This window comes from Lathyrus oleraceus, chromosome 1 (genome assembly GCF_024323335.1).
Source record: "Lathyrus oleraceus cultivar Zhongwan6 chromosome 1, CAAS_Psat_ZW6_1.0, whole genome shotgun sequence".
Lineage (NCBI taxonomy): Eukaryota > Viridiplantae > Streptophyta > Magnoliopsida > Fabales > Fabaceae > Lathyrus > Lathyrus oleraceus.
The window spans coordinates 306,793,810-306,804,419 of NC_066579.1; the positions used below are offsets into that span (position 1 = coordinate 306,793,810).

At 38.8% G+C, this 10,610-nt stretch overlaps 1 non-coding gene across 1 annotated transcript; it reads right to left on the minus strand.

Annotated features, from left to right (window-relative positions):
• Positions 1–903: 903 nt before the first annotated feature.
• On the minus strand, positions 904–1,010 carry LOC127116064 (small nucleolar RNA R71). The gene has a single exon (XR_007801051.1). It is a non-coding gene; the product is annotated as a small nucleolar RNA R71 (small nucleolar RNA).
• Positions 1,011–10,610: the final 9,600 nt, after the last annotated feature.

Genomic DNA, 10,610 nt, shown 5'->3' on the forward strand with positions numbered 1-10,610 from the left:
TGATTCCCTAATTACGACGAACTACATACCGATATCCGCGTTATTCGATATTTAATCTAGATCTTATTTTAGTTTTACTTTTCCCCTTAATCATCAAAGTATCATCCGCCTTAGCTTTACGAAGTAACCTTAGAAATCGGTATATCGATTCATAAGTCCCTGTGGGATCGATATCTTTTATTACTACGCGATTAGATTGTGCACTTGCAGTTAATACCCCAATAGACTCATAAAGTCGCGATCAAGTTTTTGGCACCGTTGTCGGGGACTTTTATTTAGTCGATATCGTAACTCTTCTGTTATGCTGTAGAGACTAAGGCAATTTTTTTTTTTATTTTTTTTTGTTTTTCGTTGATTTGTATGCCACACACTCGCTCACAAGGCGAACCGTATTACTTACGAATCAACGACGTTGAACGATATCTCCGAGTCTTACGACGAATTCGGGAGTATCGTGCTGCAAACAATCTTCCTCCAATCGAAATTCCTGATCTCAAAAATCTTCTTCCTTCGCCGATACCCGAGATGGCAGAACCAGCTCGTGCTCTTCGAGATTACACCGCTCCATCGCAAGACGAGCCGCATTCGAGTATTGCTCCACCCGCAATCGAAGCAAACAACTTCGAACTTAAACCTTCGCTGTTATAGGCAGTGCAACAAAATCAATTCTCTGGAAATCCTACCGAGGATCCAAACCTTCATTTATCCGTATTTATTCAATACGCTGATACTGTTAAAGCTAATGGTGTCACTTCAGAGGCAATTCGACTTCGTCTTTTTCCTTTCTCGTTAAGAGATAAAGCTAGAAGATGGGTTCAGTCTCTTCCTTCCAACTCAGTCACCACATGGAATGAGTTGAAGAAAGTCTTTCTTGCCCGATATTTTCCTCCAAGCAAAACATCTATGTTAAGAGCCCAGATAAATGGATTTAAACAGAAAGATAACGAGTCTCTTTTCGAAGCATGGGAAAGATACAAAGACATGATGAGACCTTGTCCACACCATGGTTTAGAGAACTGGTTAGTAATCCATACCTTCTATAATGGTCTCTTATACAACACAAGATTAACAATAGACGCCGCCGCAGGTGGTGAGCTTATGGATAAACCTTACGCTGACGCTTATCAACTTATCGAAAGCATGGCCCAAAACCATTATCAGTGGGGAAGCGACCGAACAATGGTAGAAAAACCTCAAACGAAAATTGGCATGTACGAAATAAGTAGCCTTGATCATGTTAATGCAAAAGTGGATGCTCTTGCCCAGAAAATTGAAAGTTTAAATGTATCACCTCCAGCCACCGTGGTTGCCGTGACTCAAAATTGCGAAGTCTGTGGAATCCAAGGTCACATTCCTACAGATTGTCAACTCCTAACAGGAATCCAAGCAGAGCAGGTGAACTACGCACAAGGAAATCCTTACTCGCATACCTATAACTCAAACTGGAAGAACCATCCTAATTTTTCATATAAGAGCAACAATGCCTTATACGCACCAGGACAAGCTCCCAATCAAGCCCCAGCTATACCACCTGGATATCAAAAGCCGACCCCATCTACACCTAACAATAACGTTCCTAGGAAATCCAACTTGGAAATCATGATGGAGAACTTCATAGCTTCTCAACAGCAAACCAATAAAGATTTCTTAAACCAGAATGTACACACTAACGAACAGATTAAACAACTAGCAAGTAAAGTAGATGCCCTGGCTACCCATAACAAAATGCTGGAAACACAAATCTCACAAGTAGCTCAACAACAAGCGCCTACTGCTGCCCCAACTGGTACATCTCCTGGACAACCCCAACCTAACCCGAAAAGCCACGCTCATGCAATTATATTAAGAAGTGGAACAGAGGTAGAAGGACCATCTGATCCAAGAATTGAAAACCAAAACTCTAAAAAACCAACTGAGGAAGAAAATAAACCTAAGGAAAAGGAAGAGAGTAATAAGGAAACCGTAGAAAACAAAGAACCTTATGTACCTCCGCCACCTTACAAACCACCTATCCCTTATCCTCAGAGGCTAATTAAAACCAAAGACGCGGGCCAATTTAAAAAATTTATTGACCTACTGAAACAATTAAACGTCACCATTCCTTTCACAGAAGCTATTACACAAATTCCCTCGTATGCTAAGTTCTTAAAAGAAATTCTTTCTAATAAAAGGAAACTTGAAGATAGCGAAACCGTTACACTCACTGCTGAATGTAGCGCTATAATCCAGAATATGCCTCCTAAACTTAAAGATCCTGGTAGTTTCTCTATACCCTGTCACATAGGAAAATTTGTCATGGACAAAGCTTTATGCGATTTAGGAGCCGGTATCAGTGTTATGCCCTTGTCCATATGCAAGAGACTTGAAATGGGAGAATTAAGACCAACTAAAATGTCTGTGCAATTAGCAGATCGTTCCGTTAGATATCCCGTAGGAATTCTTGAAAACGTTCCCGTGCGCATAGGTCAATTCTACATTCCAACCGATTTTATAATTATGGACATAAGAGAAGATGAAGTTACCCCCATTATATTGGGAAGACCTTTCTTAGCAACCGCCGGTGCTATCATAGACGTAAAACGAGGACGACTCACTTTCGAAGTAGGAGAAGAGAAAATTGAATTCATTCTTTCCAAATTTTTGAAAGCACCTGCAATAGAAGACACATGTTACTTCATGGATATCATCGATGAATGCATAAAAGAAACAAAATTAGAAAATGACGAATTAACTGACTGTCGTGTAGAAGACAGACTGAACCAATGCTTAGAAGTAACATCGGATCCTACGCAATGCCTTAAAAAAACCTACCCTCGACCTGAAAACACTTCCCAAAAATCTGAGATATGAATTCCTAGACTCAGAACTTGAACGACCCGTGATAGTCAATGCAGACCTAGGAAAACTCGAAACCGAAAAACTCCTGCATATCTTAAGAAAATATCCGACAGCACTAGGTTACAACATCACCGATCTAAAAGGGATAAGTCCTTCTATTTGTATGCACCGCATCATGCTAGAAGAAGACTGTAAAACTTCTAGGGAACATCAGAGGAGACTAAACCCGATCCTGAATGAGGTAGTGAAGAAGGAGGTAACGAAGTTATTAGAGGCAGGTATCATATATCCTATATCCGATAGCAAATGGGTTAGTCCTGTACACGTAGTACCAAAGAAAGGAGGTATAACAGTTATCGAAAATGAAAAAGGAGAAACTATAACCAAACGAATCGAATCGGGATGGAGAATGTGCATTGATTATAGAAAGCTAAACAAAGCAACCCGAAAAGATCATTTTCCTTTACCATTCATAGACTAGATGTTAGAACGATTAGCCAAACATTCTCATTTCTGCTATCTAGACGGTTACTCAGGCTTCTTTCAAATACCAATTCATCCTGATGACCAAGAAAAGACAACGTTCACATGTCCTTTTGGTACCTTCGCTTATCGACGAATGCCGTTTGGCTTGTGCAATGCTCCTGCAACCTTCCAAAGGTGCATGATGGCAATATTCGCCGATTTTCTTGAAGACATCATGGAAGTCTTTATGGATGATTTTTCCGTATGCGGACAAAGTTTGGAAGAATGCCTTGAGAACCTAGAAAGAGTTCTAGAACGATGTGTAAAAGTAAACCTAGTACTTAATTGGGAAAAATGTCACTTTATGGTACAAGAAGGAATTGTTTTAGGACACATCATATCAAATAGAGGAATTGAAGTAGACAAAGCCAAAATAGAAGTAATCGAAAACCTTCAACCTCCAAAAACTGTGAGAGAAGTACGAAGCTTCTTAGGACATGTCGGTTTTTATCGACGATTTATTAAAGATTTCTCTAAAATAACTAAGCCTCTAACCGGATTATTAATGAAAGACGCTGAATTCATCTTCGACAATAAATGTTTAGAAGCATTTCAAACACTTAAACAAGCATTGATCTCCGCGCCCATAATGCAGACTCCGGATTGGAATGAACCATTCAAAATAATGTGTGACGCAAGTGACTACGCCGTAGGCGCTGTTTTAGGACAACGAAAGGATAAAAAACTTCATGTCATATATTATGCAAGTAGAACTCTAGATGAAGCACAAATGAATTACGCCACGACCGAGAAAGAACTTCTAGCAGTAGTATTTGCACTAGATAAATTTCGTTCTTACTTGGTCGGAGCAAAAATAATCGTTTACACTGACCACGCTGCCATTAAGTACCTCCTAACAAAAAAGGACGCTAAACCTAGACTCCTAAGGTCGATCTTGTTGTTACAAGAATTTGATTTAGAAATCGAAGATAAAAAAGGAACTGAAAACGTAGTAGCAAATCACCTTTCTAGACTTGAAAATCTGGAACCAGAAAGAACATCGATCAACGATGACTTCTCGTACGATAAACTTATAGCTAATTTGGAAGAAAATAGAGCTGATGAACGGGTAGAGACCACCTTGGCTGTATGCGTTACACCATGGTACGCCGACTTTGTCAATTATTTAGCTGCCGAAATGGTTCCACTTGATTTATCCTACCAACAAAAGAAACGATTCTTCCATGACATAAAACATTATTATTGGGACGACCCTTTACTTTTCAAAAGAGGCCCCGATGGTATTTTCCGTCGGTGTATACCTGAAGAAGAGATAGAAAGTATAATCCAACATTGTTATTCCGCTCCTTATGGTGGACACGCAAGTACATCCAAGACCTGCTCTAAAATCCTACAAGCCGGTCTTTATTGGCCAAACATATGGAAGGATGTGCATGTTGCTGTCAAGAAATGTGATAGATGTCAACGCACAGGAAACATATCTAGACGTGACGAAATTCCATAAAAGGGCATTTTGGAAATAGAGATTTTCGACGTGTAGGGAATAGATTTCATGGGACCTTTTCCACCTTCTTTCAGTAACAAGTACATACTCGTAGCGGTTGACTACGTATCAAAATGGATTGAAGCTATAGCTTCTCCAACAAACGACACACGAGTAGTAACTAGACTCTTTAAGAATATAATCTTTCCAAGATTTGGTGTCCCAAGAATAGTAGTCAGTGATGGTGGATCGCATTTCATATCTAAGATACTCGAAAAACTATTGTTTAAGTATGGTGTAAAACATCGAGTAGCGACACCTTACCATCCTCAAACCAGTGGACAAGTGGAAGTGTCTAACAGAGAAATTAAACAGATATTGGAAAAAACAGTCGCCACGTCAAGAAAAGACTGGTCATCAAAATTACCTGAAGCTTTATGGGCTTATCGAACTGCTTACAAAACTCCCATAGGAACAACCCCATTTAGGCTTATTTACGGAAAATCTTGCCACCCCCGGTAGAATTAGAACATAAGGCCTATTGGGCTATTAAAAATTTAAATTTAAACTATAAGGCCGCCGGTGAAAAGCGAATCCTTGATATAAACGAATTAGAAGAACTTAGACAAGACGCATACGAAAATGCCAGAATCTACAAGGAAAGAACGAAAAAATGGCATGATAAGCGCATATCAAGGAAAACTTTCAAACAAGGCGATGTAGTCCTATTGTTTAACTCTAGACTTAAGTTATTCCCAGGAAAACTACGCTCTAGATGGTCAGGCCCTTTCCAAGTCACTAATGTTTTCCCTAGTGGAGCTGTGGAAATTAAGGGAAAATCTATGGAAACATTTATCGTAAACGGGCAGCGTCTGAAACATTATCACTATGATGAAAACAATGAAGACTCGCAAGTCCTGAAATTAGACGTATTGTCTCCTAAATCTATAGATTAACATTTACTAGTTTTATGTCGAGCTTGCGACATTAAACAAAGCGCTTCGTGGGAGACAACCCACAAATTTTTACTATCTTTTCTTTGATTATTCTTTTGATTTTATTTAGTATTCATTCTTCATTTATTTTATTTTATAAAACTTTTCTTCTTTTCTTCTTTCGGCATCTGGCCAAACCCTGACTAAATTCTTGTTTTTTTTTCTTTTCTTTAGTTAACACTAACTTGATGGGACAAATTGATCGTATGGGTATCAAATTCAGAGGGAGAGCTCAGAGACAAAAATTTGAAGAACTTTCTGAGAGAGAGATGCACCCAACCTTCTATGCTGATGAAGATGCAATGATCGTACTTGGGCTAAGAGATAGTGTCCTATATCTGCTGAATAAAATAGGGTGGGAAACCACTCCTATTCGCAGATAATTTGTTACTTATCGAAGGCTAACTCTAGAATTCGTTAGCTCCCTGATCTATTTACCAAACCATGGAAAAGGAATAAACCGAGGTTTTATTCAATTCAGGATGTTCAACATGGAGTATCAGTTTAACATTCAAGAGTTTACTAACCTTTTAGGGTTCCCTACCTCTTTTGATACATTTACCGTGAGCCAAGAAGACCTTTTTGAATATAGAGAGCTTGAACATTTTTGGGGAAGTTTGACGGGTAATGACGACCCTGAGGAACATGAGTTTCTCTCTGGAAACATACATAACCCGACTTTTCGCTACTTCCACAAAATCCTAGCACACACTCTTTTTGGAAAGAGATCAAACATTACCACAGTATCACGTGATGAACTCTTCATAATATTTTGTGCTTCCCAGAACCGTCCAGTGAATGGTGCAACTTATATGCTGGCGAGTTTCGACCGCCTTATTCAAGCTGACCGTGCACCGATTCAAATAGGAGGATTGATAACCATGATTGCCAATGCTATTGGATTGCGCCAACCCATGCTTGACTCGAACCCTTTATGTGGCATCGAGTCTATGAACATACATTTCCTTTTCAACACTTTGTTTATCAGAAATCTGGGACCTGAAGAGTTTGAATTAATAATTAATAACCAAGTTGTTTACCTATTCACAATGCCTAGTCCGATGACTAGTGTTCATGACCGAAACAATTGGCTTTACAACCTGGATGGAATACCTTCTCCTGTTAGATCTGTTGAATCCATCCAAGCTATGAGATTTGTGACGACCAGATTCCTTATGCCGAGTATGATCCACAGACACCAACTGGTTACCACGATGCAGCCTCTCCACCTCATCCTATCCCGTCCGCAGAATCAGCAATACCAGATCTTAGACATCATCTGCCCGGAAATGATTATAATACCACTATTCAAGCTTTGATGTCAGAACAAGCTGCTATGCGAGAGGAGTTAAATATGATGGGACATGAAATTCTGCAATACATGAGCACTATGACAAATCATTTCCTCGAGTTGGACCGCCGTGTCAATGCCTTTGCTCCTCCGGCCAGAGATCCTGCAAGTGGCTAGAAATTTTTAGTTAATTAGTTTTAGTTTTAGGGAATCTATAGTTTCATTTAACATTATTTTAATCTTAGTATTTGTTTTTCCATGTTTTCTTTTACCTTCAAATGTTACATTATGTTTATTTTATGAAGCTATTGCATTAGTGGTTCAATTTTATTTATGCAATACCTACAATCATCAATAATGATATTTACTGTATGCTACTTACATAGCCTATTAGAGAAAAATATATATACACTATGGTGTGTAGTAGAGTAGCATGCATGGCAGTTCAAAAATATAACAATAGCAAAATATAATAAACATAAACAAAACAAAATAAAAACAATAAAATAATAAAAACATATTATGAAGCACCCACGTAAGTGGCCGTTACAAGCTGACTGGTGTGACGAGCGTCACACAAGCCATCACGGTCGTCACGCAAGTGCATGTGACGCCCGTAACACCTTCTGTCACGAGCGTGACAGCTCCAAAATAGGTGAACGTTGGTGACCGTTGGGGACACGACCGTTACCCCCCCCCACCTTTTTATTATCCCCATTCATTCACCTCTTTACTCCATCCCACTCACATTCCTCCACATTTATTTTTCTCTCACCCACTCCTCTTCTAACTTCCAAAAACTTTTCCTATAAATACATACACTCCATTTCTCCCTAAACCACACCATTCCAACAAACCACTCTATACAAATACATTTGCATCCTCCTTCCTTCTTTCAACACACCTATCAATATGGCGGAAAACCAACAATTCGGAAATATCATCTTCCGATCCGAAGATGATAACTATCAACGAGAGCAATTCGATCGGTTTCAACAACGAGGTGTCATCTCTACCAGGTATCCTGATTTAAATTGTTTACAAGAATTAGGATTACTTCAAGGTGTGCAATGGATGCTTCGGCTTGCTGATTTAACTTTTCTTTGCACACACAATCAACCTACCTACCCATCACTCACCTTAGAATTTTTAAGTTCTTATTCATACACCACTCCAACCGGTGAAGACGAGTACTTAACCGGTACCACAACTTTCCGCATGTTCAACACCGAGTACTCACTATCCCAGGATCAGTTGAGTGCCATGCTACAGTTCCCTGTAGGAGACCAAGTCCACCCAAGAATTCCTCCGAACTCACAGTGGCCCATAAACGCCTTCGACCTCTTTAGAAAAATATCCGGTGTGGAAACCGATAATTGGGATGCACTACTTGCTTCACACATACATAACCCAACCATCCGGTATTTTATCCGCATTCTGCAACATACCATTTTCGGTCGACCCAACAACAGCAAAGTCAATGCCACGGAATTATTCTTCCTCCACTGCGTCTTTGCAATGGATACAAAGGTAAACGCCACTTCTTTCTTATTTCACCATATCCGCACCCTATGTGCTAGAGGCCGCCAACCTTTCGTGATTGGAGGATTAATAACCTCCATAGCACTTGGTTTGAATCTAGGGGACCGACTTCAAAATTTACAAGCTCTCCCACCCCTATTTATGGATATAAGCTATTGTCGCTCCAGCCGCTTAATCAAAAATAGGGTAGGCGGAAGGTATTATCTTATGGTGAATAACCAAGAAGTCCCAAGCGTTGTTTTACCCAACATTGCCCTCACAGATGTCACCAACCCCGACCGATTCATCTACGACCTTAATGCTCCCGAAGCTACCGAGCCTACACAAGCAAACCCGGCCCCGAACGAGTTTGAAGAAATGGAGCAAGGTGATCAAGGTCTGGAACAACAGTCAGCCCTGCTTAACCCTTCCGATAATGCAACTAGTCCATCCTCCCGACGTCGTCGAAGAAGAAGGCCAGCAACTAATGATGACATCATGGATGCTATTGATGCCATGCATGCGCAAAATACCGAAGTGATGCAACTGATGGGCCAGATGCAACATCAACAGGAAGCAAGGAATGCAATAACCTACCAGCGGTTCACTGATTTGCTCAACAGGTTTGATGACTTGGAAGTACGTCAACGCTCACCGGGCCCGAGAACAAGACGACGCAGGCAAAATTGAGCATATTTATTTTATTTTCCTTTCTTTTCGCTTTTCTTTAAAACATTGGGGACAATGTTTCACTTAAGTATGGGGGGAAAAACTTTGTTTCCGTTATGATTATTTCTTTTCCAACATTCCTCTTTCAAGTATGTTATCTTCCCTTTCATTGTTATTTCCCTTATCTAAATATAATATATTTATTTTAAGTCGAGTCCCTAGTGTGAAAATTTGTATTATCTTTTCCCCTCAATTTTCTTGAACAAAAAAAAAAACAAAAAAAACAAAATTTAACACTTAACACACTCAATAAGTATAAAGGGGTCTTATTTTATCAAATTTGAGTAAAATTAAGACGAAAATTATTACCGCCCCAACGCTCTAAAAACCTCAACATGTTAGATCGGGAAAAGTACCTATTATACCAATCCCTTGAACTTTTAGTTTTATAGTAACCCCGAGTAGTTTATACGAGAAGTCGGCACCATCTTAATAGCAAACTACGTGGAGAGCCGATGAATATAAATGAATGATTCCCAAAACAACAATATATATATATATATATATATATATATATATATATATATATATATATATATATATATATATATATATAGATATATATATATATATATATATATATATATATATATATATATATATATATATATAAGGAAATGCACTAATTAAGTTAGGTGATACTTACCAGATCATTTAATCCAAAGGTTGCGGACCCTACAAAAACATTGTATGAACGATCCACTGTGAGTTGGTTCAGCGGTTTCTGGTGCTGAACTTGGTAGGGCGAACTACGGTCCGATCCCTCGCAATTTACAATGGACTAAATGACGAAGTTATCCAACTTATGTACCAGAACTTCCAGCTAAAAAGGGAATCAGAATCGCAAACCGATTACTCCACTATGTGCGCGAAAAGATAAAGGGCTTAATGTGATTTCGCTAGAATGAAAACGGGTGAAATAAGATAAAAGAACTAGGATAGCTATAATAGCGTAACTCGAACTGGTTTGCATAAGGTGGGGTTATCTGAGGTTGTAACGGTAATTGTTGATGTTAGGATTAAGCTCAAGTTATTTTTAAACGAGATTTACTTGTAACCTACTACGAATTGATGTGTATTTGGAAATTTCATCTGGCTAATATTACAAATCGATTTATACATTGTATCTTGCTTGAGGATAAACAAAAGTCTAAGTATGGGGGAGTTTGATAACATGAAATAATATCACATTTTCGGACTCGATTTAATTAAATTATATTATTATTTGATTCAATTTATTTCATATTATTCGATATTACTTGGTATT